The following is a 22484-nucleotide window of genomic DNA, read 5'->3' as shown; positions in this document are numbered from 1 at the left end:
CAGGAATAATGACAGCACAATCCCATGATTAGCTCTTCAGGAGTACGCTCCATTGAGTTCAATGGGGCTAGTCCCCAAGTAAGTGTGCAGAGGATTGCAGTAGTGTCTGTTTTATATACTTGAACTACTAATCTGTAATCTAGAGAAATTTAGTTGCAGTTCAGGCCATCTCCAAGCATCATATCCTCTGTACATAGAGCATCATGGAGGAAGATAACATGAATGAGTGCACTAACCCATGCACTCCTGTGGGGTCTGTGTGGGAATGTTCAGGGAGGCAGGAGAGGATACATTTCTTATTAATATCCTTCCTAACTTGTGCTAGCAAGTTTCTTTACTTAGCAGAGTTTACATTCCCCTTCTAACATGCACAGCAGATAGCTGGTTGCAGACTTGTGTAAGCCTCTCACTATCATACAATTCAGTTTTGAACTGTATGTTCCTGGTAAGTTCCCTCTTAAAAGAATAAAGACACAACAATATTATTTAAAGTCAATGGAAGACATTTACTCACATCAGTTCACAGCTGGATCCCTGAAGGCAGACTTAGTTACAAATATGTACATATGGATCTACCCCATATGGGGGTATGATCCCAGTGCTTCTGCTAGCTGAGAGCTAGCAGAGCATTTCTAGCTAAGAACCTGGTCCAATGAAGGAGGAAGTGCAAAAGAGAGAGAGAGAGAGGCAGCATGCCTTGTCCTTTTGTTACCTGGACAGGTAAGGTCACACCCACCTCTAGTGCAAAGGAAGGATGCTCCAGCCAGGAGGAAACAGGAAGCTTTCGGCTGACTGGACCAAACATTCCCCCACATGTCTTCTCTAGCATTACAAGGTATGTTGTATTTGACTGCTCCCAGTGGATTAGCATTACAAGGTAAGTTGTATTTGACTGCTCCCAGTGGCTCCCAGTGGACTGCTCCCAGTGGCTTCCAGAGAAGTGGACACGGAGCAATGGATTCAAACTACAAGAAAGAAGATTCCACCTAAACATTAGGAAGAACTTCCTGACAGTAAGAGCTGTTCAACAGTGGAATTTGCTGCCAAGGAGTGTGGTGGAGTCTCCTTCTTTGGAGGTCTTTAAGCAGAGGCTTGACAACCATATGTCAGGAGTGCTCTGATGGTGTTTCCTGCTTGGCAGGGGGTTGGACTCGATGGCCCTTGTGGTCTCTTCCAACTCTATGATTCTATGATTCTATGATTACATCCCACAGTCTGAAGAGAAATGGGTGAGAGGCTGCTGCTGCTGCTGCAGCTGCTGCCTTATAGTATCTGCTGCCCAAGACACTTGCCTCACTGTGTCTCACAGTAGGGCCAGTTCTGAAGCTTACATTCATGAACAATCCTTGGCCTGCCTCTGCTTCATTTATGTCAACCACAATGGACTTTGCCTTCTGGCAAAGAAGTGGCTTAACTTCTAGGTCATAAAGAATACTTTCTTGGCTTTTTCAATTTTTTTGTTTGAAAGTCCTCCTAGCTACAATGCCTAGTACCACCAGCCAAAACAACAACAAAAAATGGATCTGAAATTTGAGGTAACATTCCTGGAGCACAATAGCCAGACTAGTAATGAAATGTGTCTCTGCTGCTATTTGTCCCAATCCTGTCCTCCATTGATTTTAAACTCAGTAATAACCCTGTTTCACTGAAAAATAACCTCAGTGTCATTTATTCTTCCTATTTTACCAAGTGTTGTGTAAAGGATGAATGGAGACGCACAAAGCAATGTAATTCACTTGGCTGTAATTGGTTTACCTTTTTTTTACAGTCAAAATAAAGTAGCCTATGTAAAGATAACACACTTGAGCCATTTCATTGTCAGGCTTGAGTGTATTGCGTGGGCTGCAAAAGCATTTGACAATTACAGCAAAAGAATTTCTGTAGACTATATTCCTTATTTATTTTGTAGAAAGTAGAACCCCTGGCATTGGGAACTTTGCTTTTTAAGTTGTTATTAAACGATCTAGCATTGGGGTGAGCCAGGAGGTGGTGAAGTTTCTTGATGATACTCAATCGTTCAGGGTTGTTAAAACAACTCCCGTTGTTCAGCCCAGACACTAGGGTCCAACTCCAAGGGCCTTCTGGTGGTTCACTCACTGTGAGAAGCAAAGTTACAGGGAACCAGGCAGAGGGCCTTCTTAGTTGTGGCACCTGCCCTGTGGAACGCCCTCCCATCAGATGTCAAAACGATAAACAACTATTTTGGATGTCAAGGAAATAAACAACTATGACTTTTAGAAGACATCTGAAGGCAGCCCTGTTTAGGGAAGCTTTTAATGTTTGATGTTTTATTGTGCTTTTAATATTTTGTTGGAAGCTGCCTAGAGTGGCTGAGGAAACCCAGCCAGATGGGCAGGGTATAAATAATAATATATTGTTGTTATTATTATTATTGATTGTGAAGGGCTCTCAGAGGACCTCTGCAAACCGAGGGAATGGGCACAAAAATGGCAAATGCAATTCAATGTAAACAGGTAAAAAGTGAAGAATATCTTTATTTTGTATATATCTGTATGGGGTCTGAACTGGTGACTGTTTTTTTTTTTTTTTTACTTGCCCCAAAATGGAAAGAAGCAGAAGTCCCAGTAACGGAAGAATGGATACAAAACCTTTGGAATATTCAGTAATGGTGAAACTTACTGGAAGAGTAAGAAATCAAGATAATAAACTTTTTACAAAAGAATGGAAATGGTTTATTGAATATTTACAGATAAATTGTAAACAGACAAAAACACTAGCAAGATTATTGTAATAACCTGCAGTTTTATGAGTATATACTTATAGTAGATAATTAAATGAGCAAGTTAAATGAATTTGGATAGGCAGAAGATATTAAAAAAAAAAATTTAAGGAACCGCAGAAAGAGGGGGAAGGAAGCCAAATTTTGAAATGTTAAATTGATTGTAAAACTAATGAAATGTATAAATTTGAAAAGTATAAATAAAAAAACTAAAATAAATAAATAAAAATGAACTGAAGGTGACTAACCAGGAACAAGACCTTGGGGTTGTAGAGAATAGCTTGATGAAAACATTTACCCAGTGTGTGACAGCTGTGGAAAAAAGAAAACAAATTCCAAGCTAAGGGTGCATTAGGAAAATCTATTGAAAATAAAACTGTGGATGTCACAATGTTTTTACACAATTCTATGGTGTTCTGGTGTGGCTATCATTACCGCAAGTGGGAATTATGGAGTTTCACTGTGGTCTGTAGGAGAGCTTCTCCTGCAGCTTCCAAAGTTCTCAGAGGCCCGGTATGCAATCAGACAGAGCAGGGCTTGTAGTGCAGTTGTCTCGGTTCTGTGGGTGCCCACTATCTGCACTTTCTGGAAATTAATTGAAGGTATTTTCCCAGCTGTATGCTATGAATGTCTGCATGTTAGGGTGGTGTTCGTGTGTGTTGTTTTTTGTGCTTTTTATTATATTAAAAAACCTGTTTTTAATTATCTTATGTATAAATTGCCTTGAGATGCTAGTTTGGGCTGGGTGTTCATCAGTATGCAGATGACACCCAGCTCTACCTCTCTTTTAAATCAGAACCAGTGAAGGCGGTGAGTGCCTGGAGGCGATTGGAGGATGGATAGCGGTTCACAGATTGAGGTTGAATCCTGACAAGACAGAAGTACTGTTTGGGGGAAACAGGAGGCAGGCAGGTATGGAGGACTCCCTGGTCTTGAATGGGGTAACTGTGCCCCTGAAGGACCAGGTGTGCAGCCTGGGAGTCATTTTGGACTCACAGCTGTCCATGGAGGTGCAGGTCAATTCTGTGTCCAGGGCTGCTGTCTATCAGCTCCACCTGGTACGCAGGCTAAGACCCTACCTGCCCACAGACTGTCTCACCAGAGTGGTGCATGCTCTGGTTATCTCCCGCTTGGACTACTGCAATGCGCTCTGTGTGGGGCTACCTTTGAAGGTGATCCGGACACTGCAATTAATCTAGAATGCAGCAGCTAGACTGGTTACTGGGAGTGGCTGCCGGGACCACATAACACCGGTTCTGAGAGATCTGCATTGGCTCCCAGTACATTTCCGAGCACAATTCAAAGTGTTGGTGCTGACCTTTAAAGCCCTAAACTGCCTCGGTCCTGTATACCTGAAGGAGCGTTTCCACCTCCATCGTTCAGCCCGGACACTGAGATCCAACGCCGAGGGCCTTCTGGCGGTTCCCTCATTGTGAGAAGTGAGGTTACAGGGAACCAGACAGAGGGCCTTCTCGGTAGTGGCGCCCGCCCTGTGGAATACCCTCCCTTCAGATGTGAAGGAAATAAGCAGCTATCTTCTCTTTAAAAGACATCTGAAGGCAGCCCTGTTCAGGGAAGTTTTTAATATTTAATGCTGTATTGTTTTTAACACTCGATTGGGAGCCGCCCAGAGTGGTTGGGGAAACTCAGCCAGATGGACGGGGTATAAATAATAAATTAATTATTATTATTATTATTATTATTATTATTATTATTATTATTATTATTATTATTATCATTTAGAAGACAATTAATGAATTGATGATGATGATACAAACTGAGGTGACTTTCTTCTCCATCCTACTGTTGGTGCTTTTGAGGTTCTTGCCCTCATGACAGTCTTCACACCATCTCTAGTTGTCATTATCTCTGCTCCTTTTTAAGTGCAGCCAGCCAGAAAATGCAAGCGGAGAAAATACAGGTCTATTCAAATTACCAACGAACACTCACATAAAAAGAAGAAATTAAGGTGCATGTCAAGCCCCTTATAGGAGGCTCGAAAGATTCCCTACGTGACCTGGTTATCTAAATGCCCAATGCCCATAAATTTCCCAGTGAGAATGAATGCTTCTCATTTTGTCCTGGTAAATAGAAAAGCACCATGGACAATAAAATGCTCTGGTATTGTTTATCTGCATTTCATGCAACACCTTGCTACAGAGAGAGGACCCCCGTGCTCCTTTACTTTGCCATCATTTAATTGGTGCACTGCTTGCCTGAAAGGCAAATCATAAACTACAACTTATATAGCCTCAGCTTTGTAAAACACTCTTGCAGAAAGAAGGCAAAGGAGTTTCTGTAAAGGAAGAGTGCCAGAAATGTGAGAAGGAGAAAATGTGGTTTGGATCTGGCGTGTCTCTCATGCTTGCACGGTTCAGGCTTTGCATATACCAGAATTAAGGTTGCAGAAATCTGTGTTGTGTATTTAAACTTACCAATGCACTAGGAATCCAGGCAGCTTATTATCTTCTCCCCAGCCTTGCTGCCCACCTTCCTCCTGTGGTCCTCCAGTTGCTGTTGGACTCCATGGCCCAGCAGTCTCAGCCAACATGGCTGATGGGCAGGGAAGATCCAAGTATATCTGGATGGATACAGCTTACTCATTCCTGTCCTAATATGTGGACAAGTAGCAGGTTGAGAGGACAACAGGGGAAGAATAACTAGGACCTGATGACATTACTGCCAGCAGCTGCTTCCTGATGGATGGCTAACTGGCATCTCAGAACCACCCAGATACAATTGTGCTGCTTAGTCCATGTTCCGTGAAGCCCATCAGGATTGGAAGGGAGTCCTCAAAGGATGCTTGGACATTGGCTTGCTTGTTTATCATTCTTATATGGATGAATAAAACACTTGAAGAAAATAATATCATATTTTGTGAGAGGTTGTGAGCATGGTGTTCCCTTGCATCTCTGTCCAGCGATGCTTAAGTAGAGTTTGCTGGATCACATCAAAGGTTCATCCAGCTGAGCACACTGTTCTTCTAGTGGCCAACCAGCCAACAGCACTCTCCCCACTGACAAGTCCTAGCAGCTGGCATTCAGAAGCATCCTACCTCTGACTACTGTGAAGGTAACTCTCAGTTAGCCAAAAGCAATAAGGGCAATCCATTCCACAAGTGATATGGTTGGAGGAGAAACTAGGTGGAATGAAAGGGATAGGCTGCAGGGTGGAAACCACCCTGTTTCTTTTCACATGTATTTCTGCCCTGCTTGCTGCTGGCCTCATATCCTCAGTACACTTTCATGCAATAGCTGATATGCAATTTTCAGATTGATGCGGTTCTTCCTTGGATGCAACAGGGAAAGGAAATGACAAAGTGGCATTCCAGATTACCCAGGACTGTTGGCGAGAGAGATATTAACAAGATCGTCAAAGTCCCGAAGCCAATTGAGGCATAAATATTATTTGCTATTAGTTTTGTCTGTTTCAAATTACAGCAAGAGTGTTGGGGGAAACAAAATGGACCCTTTCTATTTCATGATTTAATCACCATAAACTATACTCAGGTTCATATCTGCAAGCATTTATGGCTTTGTACCACAAGGAAATTTCCAGCGACTTCTGAAGGTTGTTTCTGTGAAAAATTATATTGGCGAGGGGAAGATGGCAGGTGCTTTTAATGCAGATATTAATCTGGGAGCCACGGTTATGCTAAAAAAATGCTAGAGGGATAACTTTTCTGGGCATATATAAAAGAAGTGGGACAGCCGAATTCTGCAATTAGATCAGGCCATTAAGAACGTCCCTGCACTCTGCCCACTGTGTTGATCTATATGTGGGCAGGAAAGGAGTTCTTCCAGGATAATTCAGCGTGAAGGCGATAGGCTCTTAGGTGCAGAAGTCATAAAGTGTCACTGAGCAAAATGCAATCCAGGGCCATAAAAAAGAAAGAGAGGAGGGAAAGAGCAGGGTGGAAGATTTTCAAGCCCATCTCTTGCAGTTTTCTCTGTGCTGTAAAAGGCTTGGGTTTTTTGAAAGCTCAATGGTTCTATTTGCAGGAAGAGTTAACAGGTAGTGTGATGTGTGCCAGGGTGATTTCCAGTCTCTGGAGGTACAAAGGAAAGTACAGTGCATAGTTGAATGACGGAATTTGCTGTCATAAGAAGTGGTGGCGGCCACCAACTTGGATGGCTTTAAAGGAGGACCCACTGTTGTAGGTAGTATGCCTCTGAAAGCTGGCTGCTGGGAATATTAGGTGGGGAGAACATTGTTGCTTTCAGGTATCACTTGTGAGCTTCCCATGGTTGGCAGCTGGTGGAACAGGATGTTGGAGTAGTTGGGCCTTTGGCCTGATTTGGCAGAGCTTTTCTCATGTACTTATGAGGTTGCCCTGACCCATAAGTACCTAAGAAGAACCTGTATTGATCAAATCAAAGCCCTGTCTAGTCCAGCATTCTGCTCACTGTGGAACTCGCTCCCACAGGAGGAAGTGGTGGCTGCCAACCTGTTGTTTGTTTGTTTGTTATTGTTGTTTAGTCATTTAGTCATGTCCTACTCTTTGTGACCCCATGGACCAGAGCACGCCAGGCACTCCTGTCTTCCACTGCCTCCCGCAGTTTGGTCAAAGTCATGCTGGTAGCTTTGAGAACACTATCCAACCATCTCATCCTCTGTCGTCCCCTTCTCCTTGTGCCCTCCATCTTTCCCAACATCAGGGTCTTTTCCAGGGAGTCTTCTCTTCTCATGAGGTGGCCAAAGTATTGGAGCCTCAGCTTCAGGATCTGTCCTTCCAGTGAGCACTCAGGACTGATTTCCTTAAGAATGGATTGGTTTGATCTTCTTGCAGTCCATGGGACTCTCAAGAGTCTCTTCCAGCACCATAATTCAAAAGCATCAATTCTTTGGTGATCAGCCTTCTTTATGGTCCAGCTCTCATTTCCATATATCGCTACTGGGAAAACCATAGCTTTAACTATACGGGCCTTTGTTGGCAAGGTGATGTCTCTGCTTTTTAAGATGCTGCCAGCCTAGGTGGCTTTAAAAGAGAACTAGACAAAGTCATGGAGGAGACAGTTATCAACATCTGCTAGCCATGATGGCTCAGCTCTGTCTCCAGAATTGGAGGTAGAGACACTTCTGAATACCAGTTGCTGGAAACCACAGCAACGGAGAATGTCCTCGTGCTTGAATTCTACTTGCAGGTTTCCCACAGACATCTTGTTGGCCACTGTGAGAACAGGATGTGGGACTAGATGGGCCATTGGCCTGATTCAGCAAGCTCTTCTCATGTTATTATAAGTATTATAAGCATTCCAAATGTGGTTCTACTATTTGTATAGTGCCATGACTACATCGGCAGTTTTGTTTTCAGGACTTGTAGTGTGGCTGTCCCTGTTTGATGGAGTAGCATTCCTGCCGAGAAAGAACTGCACCCCCCACCCCACCCCCGCTATCTTCACTTTCTGGAAATAATTGGACAATCTTTGAATATTTGAGTGAGTTAGAGAGAGGATGAGAGGTTACACATGATTCATGAGAAGGAGAGAAATTATCCCTAAACAATTCCATACCGTTCAGGAAATTATGCATAATTTGTGCACATAAAACTGTGCGGCCATTATCTTTTTTGTGATGAATTGGTTGCTTTTAGCATTCTGGTATATATATACCTGAAAAGTGTGGTGTGCAGAACCCAGAATCTTCCCAGCAATAGTCTGTGCCTCTCAGACCCAACCCAGTGAGACAGCCCAGAAGGGTGCAATGCCTGATGGTATCAAATACTACTGAGACATCTAAGAGGACAATCAGAATTGTGCTCCCTCTGTCCATCATTTCTCACTGCAAGAATTCTCAGTGTAGGTAGTCCTTCCCTGTGTTGCAGCAGAGAATAAGCCTTTGGCCTCTTTGATTGGATAGTTTTTTCAGGGATTTGGAGAGTGCTATCATCCACCTACACTCTGCCATCCAAGTTGTCTTTCTTGAGGCTAAGCATAGACCACATTCACACCATACACCAAGAGCACTATGCTACCAATATAAACAGCCATGGCTTCTCCCAAAGGATTCTGGGAGCTGTAGTTTGTTGGTTTTTTATGATATTTATTGAAGTTTTTAAAATATAACAATGAAAATAAAAAATAACAAAATACCAAATACAACATAAAAACAATTAAAAAACAAATAGTTTTCCATAACATATCTTCCTTACGCTTATTTTCCCAGACCTCCTCATACCTCCCTTCTTTGTATTCCACTTCAATTTGTTAGTTCAGCAAATCCTTACCATTAAGCTTTTACCCATTTATAAACCTTTTTTTTCCCGTATCTCCTAAAGCATTACAGCTGGAAACCCCTTAATTTCTTTCCAACATCCTTCTAACATTCATTAATTTTACAATATTTCTGTAAATAGTCTTTAAATTTCTTCCAGTCTTCTTTCACCAACTCTTCTCCCTGGTCTCGGATTCTGCCAGTCATTTCTGCCAATTCCATGTAGTCGATCTCCTTCATCTGCCATTCTTCCAGAGTGGGTAAATCTTGTGTCTTCCAATACTTTGCAATGAGTATTCTTGCTGCTGTTGTAGCATTCTGGGAGCTGTAGTTTGTTAAGCAAGCTGAGAGTCATTAGGAGACCCCTATTCCATTGTCAGAGCTACAATTCTCTGTGAAGAGGGGTTGATCGTTAAATGTCTCAGGGAATTGTAGCTCTGAGATAGGAATGGGGTCTCCTAACAGCACTCTTAAGAAGCTGCACAATCCCACAAATCTGCAGCTCCCAGAATCCTTTGAGGGAAGCTGTTTGAAGTGGTACCACAGAACTTTGAAAATATGGTGTGAAAGTGGCCACACACAGCTCTTTCAACCTTTCTTTGTACTCCTTGTTTTATACCTCGCCTCTCTCCATGTCTGAAGACTGAGCCAAAGTCTTCATATTGCATAGGCAGACAACATAATTAAAACCACTCTATGGGGAAGCATGATGCCTCCAGTCTCCAGTAATCATGCAGAGCGCCAGCATCACTCCCATTATCTGAGGAGCCTTTTTAAGGAGGGAGGGAAGGGAAGGAAGGTATCCTGTTGATGACCGAGGAACCTCCCAAATGGCAAAGAAAACAAAGGTAACCATTTATCCCAGTGTTTTGGTTCAGTGCTGATTAATTTTCCCAAGCATCTGCTTAAGCGTTTGATTAAACTACTCTGAGAGCCCATCTGTTTTCCGCCTGATAGGGAGCTGTGATCACGGAAGGGGAATTTTTAAAAGGCTGCACACCTCATTTAACAATGATGTTATAAAATTAGTGCCCTGATCAGAAGAAATTTCAGAAGGTGAGCCCACTCTGATAACAACATTAATCAATTAATTAGCTTTGTGTGTCAGCAGCTAAGGTTTCAATGACACTGCTTTAGGGGATACAGTGGTGGATTAGCCTTTGCAGTAAAAGTTCTATTCTTCATGGAGAGAGCGAGAAAGAAAGAGGAGCAAAAAGATTTGTATTGTAGTATGAACGTTCATAGAAACATAGCTTCGGGAGGACTCCCAAAGGCCATCTTGTCCAACCTTTTTCACTTCAGTCCACTTCCTTGGTGTATCATGGGTGACATTTACAGAGCAACCCTCAGCATATTTACTCAGAAATGTTCCAATGGGCTCAGTGGTGCTTGTATAACATGTCTTTCCACCTATCCAAGGAGCAATCCTCACTTCAATTTTATCCTTACAGCAGCCCAGTGAGGTAGATTAGACTGAGAGAAAACCACTAGACACACACTACTCAAAACTAGAACAGTGCTTTGCAGACTGAGGCTGTGCAAAGCACTCCATCCACTTCATGGAAACATTTCTGGGGCACCCAATCAAGTCAACTCCCCCATCCCCACAGGCCAACTAGGGGACCACCTGCACTGCCCTTAATCTGGTTCCACATTAGTTTGGGGGTGTGGCTAATGTTTAGTTATTTTTTAAGCCCTAATTAAACATACAGTTGGGAGATGCTGTGTCTCTCCCCCCCCCCTCTGCTGAGAGCAAGGGGTTAATTCTAGAGACTTCTTTGAGGAGCCACTGGCAAAGGAGCATCCTGTACCAGTCAGGTTTGAGCCAACCATCACATTGCCCAAAGAGTTTTGCACAAACCTCATAGAACAGGACAAACATTATTTTAAAGGACAACAAACAAACAAACAAACAAAAAACAACTTATTGATAGAGCTGTTGTTGCCTTAACACTTCTGGGTTGTGGTTGTTGTTGGTTTTGTCAGAAAACATGATTTCAGCCCAACTGAGCATGGAATAAGGCCATATTTAGTGTGGCTGTTAGATTTGAGTTATTTTTTTTAAAAAATGATCATTTCAGATCAACATGCTGGAAGCAAATTCAAGTGTTTCAAAATGTCAGTCTTAGAGAGATGTCACCATTCCAGAGTGTTAAGTCAATTGGAAAGGTCACAATTTCAGAAATTTAATTCTGCATATGTTTCTTTTAACCTTTTGTCTTGCTGCAAAAGAAGACAACATTTCAGGTAGTATCATTTTGAATTGAATTTATGTTCATTATGAATTGGATCTGTTTCTTATTGTAGGAGAATCTACCCTGTGCGCTTCCATGTGTTCTCTCACCATCCCTGATGGTGAAAGACCATAGCTCAGAGGTAGAGAATCTGTTTTTCATGCAGAAGGACCCAATTTCATGGAGAGCCACTGCAAATCAATGTAGACCAGAGGTGAAGAACCTGATCTGGCCTGTGGGCCTGATCTTTAATTCCCCCCCCCCCCCGAAACTGAAAGATGGATGGGTACTGCCCACATGTCAATCACCTATTGTCTGGTGACTGACAACCCTCAATGTCCAAAAGTGCTCACTGTAACTTCCAGTCAAAAAAGCAGAGGTTACTGTGACCTCCTTTGGAAGATTGCTTTAAAGATGGCTCTTGGGGGACCTAGGTCTTGGGAAACAGCCCACTCCCACAGGGGATCTTTCAATGGGTGGTGGGCTTCCTGGTCTCAGTTTGGAATTGGGTTCTGGCTGGTTTTCTCCACATGGTTTGATACAGTTCTCAGCCCGAGCTTAGCTTGCACACTTCTCCAAATGCTGTGGCACAGTTCTCAACTCAAAAAGATAGCACCTTCATTAAAAATGTATCTCTTGGAACATAAAAGTGTCCAGTTTCACAAGGAACTTGGTGGATGCAAAGGAAACAGACATTGTGAGGAGAAAGCAGAGGGTAGACAAATAACAGGACTTTGGACAGTTCAAAGGAGAGACCCGCTGCTGTTCTCACTTCTAAGGCAACCATAGGAAGATGTTGCCTCAGCATGGATCTGGAGCCAACTGAATCCTTATGATGAGACCTTGAGTATGCTAGGTTCTGCCCTCCTGGAGGAACTGCTGGGTTCTTAAAGGCCCCTCATCTTATCCTGCAGGCTTCAACTTTCATGGGACTAGAAAGATGGAGCTACTCAGTGGCTGCTTCCAAATAGGGAAGCAATGGTTTTCTGCCTGATGAAGCAGCCTGAACTTCATCCTCATCTGTGTCCCCCATGCACTGCAAGATCCCTGGATTAGGAAAGGGTTCATAGAATCATAGAATCATAGAGTTGGAAGAGACCACAAGGGCCATCGAGTCCAACCCCCTGCCAAGCAGGAAACACCATCAGAGCACTCCTGACATATGGTTGTCAAGCCTCTGCTTAAAGACCTCCAAAGTAGGAGACTCCACCACACTCCTTGGCAGCAGATTCCACTGTCGAACAGCTCTTACTGTCAGGAAGTTCTTCCTAATGTTTAGGTGGAATCTTCCTTCCCTATAGGGTTTCCATGTACACATACAACTTTCTCTCTTACTTTTCTAGGACTACTTTGAGGAGCTCCTAGAACTGGTTCATAAATGGAATAAGCTATTTATTAATTTGAGGGAACATAACTGAGTGTATTCTTGAGCTTGTTTCCATTTTTTTTCAGTGTACCAGATATTAGGGGTGCAGAATATCATATATTTCCCTCATGGCCTCTGTGAGATTTCTGAGGTTGGAACCAACAAGGCTCCTGTGTTCATGGCATAGCTCTTAAAGGTAGGAGGTGTTGCAATCATCTCTGGAAGCCATTAAAAAAATGCAGTCTCTTTGCACTCTGCTCTTTCATTTAAGGAGTAGTATACATGTTCTTTCTGCAGTCACTCACACCCACACATCATGACATTTTTCTCCCACTTCATTTTCTTGTCCTTTCTGGCCTTGCACAGGCTTTTGGGATATGTCTCCTGGGCAGGTAGCCATCTACAAAAAATAATTCCCCCCCCCCACCGCCGCCCCCCAATGCACATGTAGGCAGTTTGGATATTGATACTGAATCTTTATTGCTTCAAGTCACGGACCCTCAAAATTCAATGCGACTAGAAATACAAAATAGTTATAGAATGCAGATAAATTTAACATATTGCAACAATTATATTGCAACAAACAACACACATAAAAATCTGACTTCCACTCTGGCACAACAGAGACACTTAACCTCTTTATAAATTAGTCTGCAGACATGATGGAGCAAAAGCACATCCTATTCACCCTGCTAAGCTTTCTTTTACGTCTTGGCCTTTCGGCTCAGATCAACTGTAACAACCAGGCAAAGGCTACAGTTTCCAGAGTTCTCTGTAAAGAGGGATTGATTGTTAAACCACTCTGGGAATTGTATTTCTCTGAGAAGAATGGGGTATCCTAACAACTCTCGGCACCCTTAACAAATTGCCTTTCCCAGGATTCTATGGGGTAAGCCGTGACTGTTTAATGTGGTATACTGCTGCTTTAAGAGAGCCAGTGTGGTGTAGTGGTTAAGAGCAGTAGACTCGTAATCTGGTGAACCGGGTTCGCTTCCCCGCTCCTCCACATGCAGCTGCTGGGTGACCTTGGGCCAGTCACACTTCTCTGAAGTCTGTCAGCCCCACTCACCTCACAGAGTGTTTGTTGTGGGGGAGGAAGGGAAAGGAAAATGTTAGCCGCTTTGAGACTCCTTCGGGTAGTGATAAAGTGGGATATCAAATCCAAACTCTTCTTCTTCTTCTTTAAATGTATTATGTGAATGTGGCCTATGTGTGATTTTTTAAATCTCTCTCTGTGTGAGATTGTGTGTCCCTATGTGTGTTTTAACACAGTATCATCACGTTCCTGTCAGATGCCTGTTTGACGCCACTCAGTTTTAGAGCAGGACCCACCTCCTTATGGAACGCACCTGTGGCCAACTTTCAACTAGGGTATTGCAGCCCTCTGCCTGCAAAAGGCTCCTCACCCCTGATGTAGACACTGTTGTGTTAGGATTTCCTCTCTTCAGGGTGATGATTGGTTTGGTCCATCTGTCCTGTTTTTTGATCTTTGGCTGCCAGTGAAGCAATTTACCCATCCAACCCTGTGGGCCATGATTAAGGTTACATACATTCTTTCATTCCGTCAGAAGGGACCAGATGTTGTTTGATCTTCCAAGGCTGGGTTGGCAACTCTCTCTGAACACTCATTTCCTACAGGGTTGAGCAGGAAGACCAGATGTGTGATTCAATCTAATCAGCAACGAGATTTCTTTGTCATCACAGTATATTTGAGAAGCATTTGGGGCCATAGCTGACAGAACGGGAGAAATAAATTGGATTTATAGTCAGCATTGGACATGTACAGGAGGAAGCACCTACAACGCCATTAATAGCAAACACACATATGAATTGAGTCACTCTCCCAAAGAGAACTCAGACCACCCCAACCTTGGGCCCATAAGCATTAAGAGATATGAAGCCATCTGAGGGAAATAAAGACATGTACTCCATTCAGCTTTTTCAATGAAAATTTATTAATGGACTTTGTTGGTACCCTCAAGTATTTGGATGGCTTTAAAAGAGGATTAGACAAATTCATGCAGGATGAGGGTATCACTGTGACTGCTAGCCACAATGGCTATGTTCTGCTTCTACTCTGCCTTTGAATATCAGTTGCTAGGAATTGTGAGTTGTGAGAGTGCTTTTGCACTCAGATCTGGCATGTTGACTTCCCATAGGCATTTGGATGTCCACTGTGAGAACAGGTTGCTGGACCAGATGGACCTCTGGCTAGATCTAGCAGGTCTTTTCTTGTGTTTTTATATGAACATAATAAGACCACAGTTTATGGTTTGGGAACCCATGGCCTACTCCACACTGTAGGGTTTTTGGATTGGTAAGGGATTTTAAGAACTTCATTGGTAGGCACCCTGAGGCATTTTTGGGTCACCTTCATTTTTGGCACTCTTGGGTCACCTTCCATAGCCTTAAGTGCCCTTTAGTCCTGCATGCATATCATGGTGAACACTGGATAGTGGAGCTTGAGTGCTCATGTTGGGTTCATGTACCCATACTCACTTAGAAAGGAGGGAGTATTTTCTCCCAATCCTTGGCGGGGGAGCCACTGGCTGTGTCTTTTTACCTGCCCAGTGAAGGATGCTACCCCTCCTAGTTCCACTTTTTTGAGATGCAGTGAATGTGATCCTTGTCACACAATGCAATGGTGCACGAGGGGAGAGCTGACCTGCTTGCTATGCTGTGTTATTTATTTCACTGCAGAATCTCCCATTCTTGGGATCCTAGGAGAAAATGCATCTAAGCCATGCACTATTCATTGAGCGCCTATTAACTTGATACAGTTATTCAGAGAGTCAGACCTTTGTGGAACTTCAAGAAATAAAGACTGCAAGCCTGGTGTGCTAAAAGCATTCTCTTTAAAACACTGTAATGGACAAACACCCCGGCAATTTTCAGGCAAGCTTCTCCTGCCCATAAATCTAAATACTTTATATGAAAAGGCATTCTGTTGTAACTTTTAGTATTTCATCGGAATGAAAAATGTATTAGAGCTTCCCCGAAGTCAACCATTACATATTTCAGTCTAGAGGCACATCAGTTCCGCTCCAGCCGTGGACAGACGAGAGCAACAGTGAACGAGAAGCTGGACACTTCATAAAGCTCATTGCAGGCTATTCATTCCACATGATCCAAGTTCAGCTTTGAACTCATTTATGATGGATGACATGAGATCCCTTTCAAGAAGCTTGACTACAGTTTTGGCGAGAGGCAGGTATGATATCAGGCGGGGCCAAGGAAGTTGGACAACAGCAGGAAACCTGCCGCATCATCTTACTCATTAATTAATTAATGTGCTTGCGATGTTTAGTCAATTAATTGGTTAGATCGAGCAATTAAAAACATTTCAATGAAATACAAAAATGCTGATTTAATGAGCATTAGATTTGAAGGGTGTATCTCTGTGTGTGTGTGTGTCTAGCCATAATTTTTAAACACAAGTATGTACAAAATTAATGGAGAGAGAATGTGTGCTGGTCCCGGGAGGAAGGTTACCGTTGACGTAGTCAAAGTCCGGTCCTGGGTCACTAGCCTGGAAACAGTTCACAAGGAGCGGGGCGAGGTCCGAAGCAGGAAGCCGGGCGGGGACAGGAACACTGGAGGGTCAGGTCTGGGTCCGGGCAGGAACAGGTACTCAACAACGACGTTGCTCCCCAGTGGCGTAGCGTGGGGGGTGCAGGGGGGGCCGGCCGCACCGGGCGCAAAATCTGGGGGTTAGGGTTAGGGGGCGCAAATCCACGGGTTAGGGGGCACAAATTACTTGCCTTGCCCCGGGTGCTGACAACCCACGCTACGCCACTGTTGCTCCCGCAACCTGGGACCGGGCTGACTGCCCTTTATCTTCTCTGAGGCCAGGGGCGGTCCTGGCCCCCAGGAGACCCGCCTCTCCTGGCCTAAGGCGAGCACTCCTCCTGGGAGAAACCAGTTCCTTTTGCCTCTCTGCCCTGAGCCTCTGCAGTTCAGGAGAGGCTGAAGGGTTACTGGGCCCAGGGGAAGACTCACCTGTAGGCACTGAGTCCTCAACCACCTCTGGAGCCAGAGTGGATTCACCTGGTGCCTGCTCCTTAGGATCCGGCACAGGTGCAGGCGCCTCAGAATCAAGGCCCTGCCCCAGTTCAGCCGGCCCTGGAGGCGGGGACTCCTGTGCAGGCTGGGATTCCTCCGGTTCACCCTCTGAATCAGATTCCCAGGCCATCACAGAATGTCATCATAGATGAGGTGCTCCCACAGTGGTGCAGTAAAGTCAGGGGTCACTAGTGTTTGGGGTCCATTGGACACATTTGGAATTTTTGCTATTGGAGCCAGTGACATTATGGCTGCCATGTATATATCCCACGTGGGAAAGGCCACAGTAAAAAGAGGCACTGGCTGTATGTAGGGGTAAATATTTGAAGATGTTGCTGCTTCCCATCTGTAAGGGGGTCTGTGAATGCTCTTATGCTCTTCTATCCTCTTAAGCCAGCCCCTGCCAGTCATCCTGACACAGGTACAGGCAGACTTAAGCTGACATGAAGCCGTTGAGTTGCTTTCCCCCCCATTTTGAGTCATTGTGCACAGCAGGCTGGCATCCACAAAATAGCTCTGTCATTTTGCTTGCTTCTGTATAATTAAGCTGATTGGAAGTAAAGTTGTCAGCCTACAACTCATTGTACTGTGAAGCTTCTTGACTTGTAAATTTGCTCTTGCAACACAGTCTGTTTGTAGGTGTGGTGAAGGAGAAATCAGTTAATTGCATTCTACCCCATTGCTGCAGAGCTGAATTTTCATCAACGGTAAGTTTTGGGGATGATCGTTGGTTGTTGCTGCTGCTGCTTTTATTTTATTTCTTGCTGTCTTTATTCAGTTGCTTATTTCTCTGTTTCACAGTTCTGCAGCCATTTCTTCCCACCAAACAGGGGAGACCACCCCTCCTCCCAAATTCCCCTCCCACAGCTTCATTTCCCAGAGTGGTTTAACAATTCCTCCTTCCCCACAGGGAATTCTCAGAAATCTAGCTCTTATTAGGTTATAGGGGATCCCCTAACAACTTCCAGCACATCAAACAAATTACAGTTCTCAGAATTCTTTGGGAGAGGGACGTATGAAAATTTAAAGTGGCTCCATAGTACTTCACATGTGTGTTGTAAATCTTGGTGTTTGCTTGTTTGAAATGATATTCTTTGTAGGTAACCCATTTCTCACAGACTCACAGACTGCACCTTTCTTTTTATGCATTCTTTGAGACAGATGCGAAAGGCAAATAAGCAGGGAAAGCACTGAGTAGAAGAGGTGAGGGGGGGGGGAAATAGCAGGTGTCAAGTTAGTCGATTCTCCCAAATGGTTTTTAACACACTTTAGCAACAGTAACACCATGAGCAGTGAATGTGAGGAGTTGAGGGCCATTGAACACTTTTAATTTCCCCAGTGCATTCTAATTACGACAGCATCTGTTCTAAACGACTTTCTACATATCAAGAGTGAAGCACAGGTAATTAGCAGACCTTGTTCCTCGCCATCAGTGCGGTGGCCTCTCATATTTTTTTCTTTGATATGGGTGGACAATCTGGAGAACACCATGAAGCCAGAATCTTTGCAGTCCAAATGAAGAAAAGAGTCCCTTGAGCAGAAGGGGATCATCACTGGGCCTGACTGCCTCTCATGCTGTCAGCTTCCTGCTAATGTATTGGGAATAATCCACCCATTATGTCCGGATGTGGCAAAAAATCACCCAGAGGCATCTTATATTATGAAATGCATGGGCTACAGGTCTAGACAAAAGAATCAACAAAGGATCAAGGAGTAAAGGTACTAAATGAACATCAGTGTGTGTGTGTGTGTGTGTGTGTGTGTGTGTGTATACACACACAGTGGTACCTTGGTTCTCGAACTTAATCCATTCTGGGAGTCTGTTTGACTCCGGAATCTAATTGAAAAACAAGGCGCGGCTTCTGATTGGCTGCAGGAGCTTCCTGCACTCAAGTGGAAGCCACAGAAGCTGTGTCAGATTTCAGCTTGCGAAAAATGTTCGCAAACCGGAACACTCACTTCCGGGTTTGTGGCGTTCAGGAGCCAATTTGTTTGGGAGCCAGCCATTTGAGTACCAAGGTACCACTGTGTGTGTGTGTGTGTGTGTGTGTGTGTGTGTGTGTGTGTGAGAGAGAGAGAGAGAGAGAGAGAGAGAGAGAGAGAGAGAGAAAGGGGAGGATTTTAAAGCTTTACAAAAAAAATACATTTATGAGCTTTGCGATATAGAATGCAACTAAAGAATTTTACGTGACTTCACAACACTTAAAAATAGACACAATGCATAATATCATGTGAATGCATTTTAACATATTTAGCTGTGCTAATTGGGTGTACATATCTGTCAAGTGCTGATTGTACCACAGCAATGAAATGCATAGGTATGGTTGACCTAAACCTCAATATGCTGAAGAAGATGAGATGTGCTTCAGGAAACATACCAAGTGCATTTTGACTTATAAAGTCTTCTTTGTAAAAGGGCATCTCCTTCTGTGTGGGCTAAAAGGGTAACTATGGCAAGGAACCATGGTAGCTATCTTCTTCCTCCATGGTCAGGGACAATAATGCTTCTGAATATCAGGTGCTGGAAACTGCAGAAGGAAAAGTGCTCTTCTGCAAGCCATGAATTATCCTCAGCCTCTACAGAGGTGTGTCCCCTGTATGAATTTGAAAGACTCAGGATGTGAACCATGCAAATAGTCATGCCCATACCCCTTTTCAAAGGGAGAGCATGGGTATATGTCAATCGTTGGATCAATGTCTCTTACCTACCGTGCTTCACCTGCCTGTAACCTCTAACCCCATGCTGGGAACTGTCCTGAATCTATCAATACAGCTTTTAAAACTTCAAGTCATGGTGATGGGTCAAGCTTTGAGTCTGAGGAGGAGATCCCGGACAGGTGGGGCTAATGTTTAATTAGGGTTTTTTTTAGCCCCAATTAAATATATAGTTGGGAGGGCAGAGGAAATGGATACAGTGTCCTCTCTACCCCTCTCATGAGGAAGAAGAGAAGGGTACATTCCTGCTGGGGTCAGCTTCTCCTGCTCATTTCCTGCATGGAACAGCCTGGTGGAGAAGACTTCTGCAGTCTTCCCACCTGACACTTTACCCCTCAACAGTCCTAGATCATTCAGGATGACCAATCTGGGGCTGTTTGGACCTAAGCCCAGATTCCCACAAAGTCAGTTTGGAATTTGGTCAAATGTAGTGCTCAGCCCTAGTAAAGTCTATATATTTGCATATTTGGAAGAATTCATTTGCAGCTGGTCATGGAGAGGGGCAAAAATGTTTGCAGAGCAGAAAAGCTTCACCCTTGGCATCCTGCCCCCTAGCCATCAACAAGGTCATTAACAACAGGTCTACCCAAAGCTAGTTGCCATGATTACCGTAAAGGACCTATCTGTTCAGATGGTGTGCAGGAAACAGTCTTGCCTTCTTGTAGGCTTGTAGACTTCACTGAAGTGAAAGGTTGACTTAGCCACTCTAGGAAACAGGATGTAGAGTCTGATGAGCCTTGGATCTGATCCAACAAACTCTTATTGTGTTTATTAAATAATAACAATAACATTTATACCCTGCCTATCTGGCTGGGTTACCCCAGCCACACTGGGCGGTTTCCAACAGAATATTAAAATACAATAGTTTGTTAAACATTAAAAGCTTCCCTAAACAGGGCTGCCTTCAGATGTCTTTAGATGGTTAATTTATATACCATTTCATATTTCATATTTTGACCGAAATTTCACATGTCCCAGCAATAAGGCATTGATACAGGAAATGCAATGCATATTCCACATTCAAAACCGAACTAGAATCATACATTGAAGGTAAAGCTACTGATGCAAGTGGGATATTTATTGGTCCTAAGTCAAGACCAATTAGATTGAATCTGCCAACTTGCTGTCATTTGGGATTATGCAAACAAGCATGAACTGAACGTAGTTTGGGCTGCTCCACCCTTAGGTGGCGCTAGGAGGCTCTGTGCAACTTGCAACTTGACCCACCAGATGTTAATAACCTCCGGTGTTGTAGGCATTCAGAGGACATCCCTCCCATGTCTACAGGGCTCATGGGGGAATTTCTCTGTCTTTGAGACCATGGTGCCCTTTCTCACTGCTAAAATAAGGTGGCGTGTAATTCCGTCCTTTAGCAGTTAACCCAAGAAGCAGCGATTTACTGTCACTTTAGATCCATCAGAAGCTGATCAGCCATGAATGGATTTTGGTGGTTAGTTAGAGGCACTTCTGTATTGCCAACACAGAATATATGGGTAATGAACACAGCACACTAGTAAATTTCATATATATATATTTATTCAAAGGGATGACCTATTTGATGTTTGTTTAGGAGTTTGTGGAAGAAGCATCCCAGGTTCTGGAGAACCCCAAATCTCTCTGGAAGAGAGATGGTGTTAAGAAGAAATGAAACCTCCTTTAATGCAGATTTGTTTTCCATTACCATTATGCCTACCCCCTCAAATAGTTGAAATCACATTGAGACTCACATATGAGAAATGAGTGCCCTCCTATGGGAAGTGTGAAGAAGATCTGAAGAAGGACAACAATATTCTGAGATGGCATATACCTTTCTACCTCTCAGAAGTTAACAATTTAAATGGGGAAATGTCAAATGTTGTGAACAACCCTGTGATCTTCAGTTGAAGGGTAGTACAGTGGCACCTCAGTTAATGAACTTAATCCGTTCCGGAGGTCCATTCTGAAACCGAAACCATTCTTAAACCGAGGTGCACTTTCCCTAATGAGGCCTCCTGCTGCCAGTGCCCTTCCACCATTCAGATTCCATTCTTAGACCGAGGTAAAGTTCACAAACCGGGACACTACTTACGGTTTTGGAGAGTTCATAAACCAAATAGTTCGTAAATAGGGCTGTTCTTAAACCAAGGTATCGCTGTATATAAATTTAATAAATAGAATAAAAATTAATTAGATGCATGTGTGTGCAAGGAAGAGTGATGCTCAGGGGTTGCAAATCACATATAGAGAGGTAGCAAAAATATGGAGCAGAGAGGTTATGAAAGAAGCAAGCAGGCAAGCCACCAAACCCGCAAGCAAGTTGGCTACAAGCCTGCTTAGTGGCAGAGAGCTAACCTGTTGGACTCTTACAAGAAGATGTTCTACACAGATTGAGAGAGGGTGCAGTGGCTCACATAACTTTTTCACAGGCAAAGAAAAGGGGGGGTTGGCTTTCTGAGAATCATGTGCTTTCAAGAACCAGGATTCTAGTTGGTGATGTCTATGCTGCAGCTTGAGCTACTTTCAATGGGCAGAGGCTCTTACAGCAAGCAGTCCTGGCTGCACACATGTGATTGGGTGGCTGGTCGTCATGGACCTTGGGTGGATATCTGCTATGCATGACAGTGAAAGGAAACTCTACATCTTTGTCAGAAGTGACGTCTGTGACCAGGAACCTGTACTGTCATTTCTGCAGCTCTTAATGTGCATTTTCTGTTTCCAATTGATCACAAAATGGGAGGGGTAGATCGTGTATTTGTGTGTGTAACAGAGACCAAGTGTTTTCAGTCCAGAAACTTCCAACTTTGGTCCTCAGCATGTAGTGTAGTGACACCCACCATCTAGTCCAACATCCTGTTCCCACAATGGTCAACAATATGGCTATGGAAAGCCCACAAGGAGGGCATGAGTGCAATAGCACCCTCCTAGTACCCAGCTAGTGGTACTCTGGGGCATCCTGCATCTGACAGTGGAGGCAGAAGAGAGCTACAGTGGTACCTCGGGTTAAGAACTTAATTCATTTTGGAGGTCCATTCTTAACCTGAAACTGTTCTTAACCTGAAGCACCACTTTAGCTAATGGGGCCTCCCACTGCTGCTGTGCCACTGCTGCGCAATTTCTGTTCTCATCCTGAAGCAAAGTTCTTAACCCGAGGTACTATTTCTGGGTTAGTGGAGTC

This window comes from Podarcis bocagei (assembly GCF_964188305.1).
Source record: "Podarcis bocagei genome assembly, chromosome: 9".
Classification (NCBI taxonomy): domain Eukaryota; kingdom Metazoa; phylum Chordata; class Lepidosauria; order Squamata; family Lacertidae; genus Podarcis; species Podarcis bocagei.
This window is presented reverse-complemented; position numbering follows the sequence as displayed.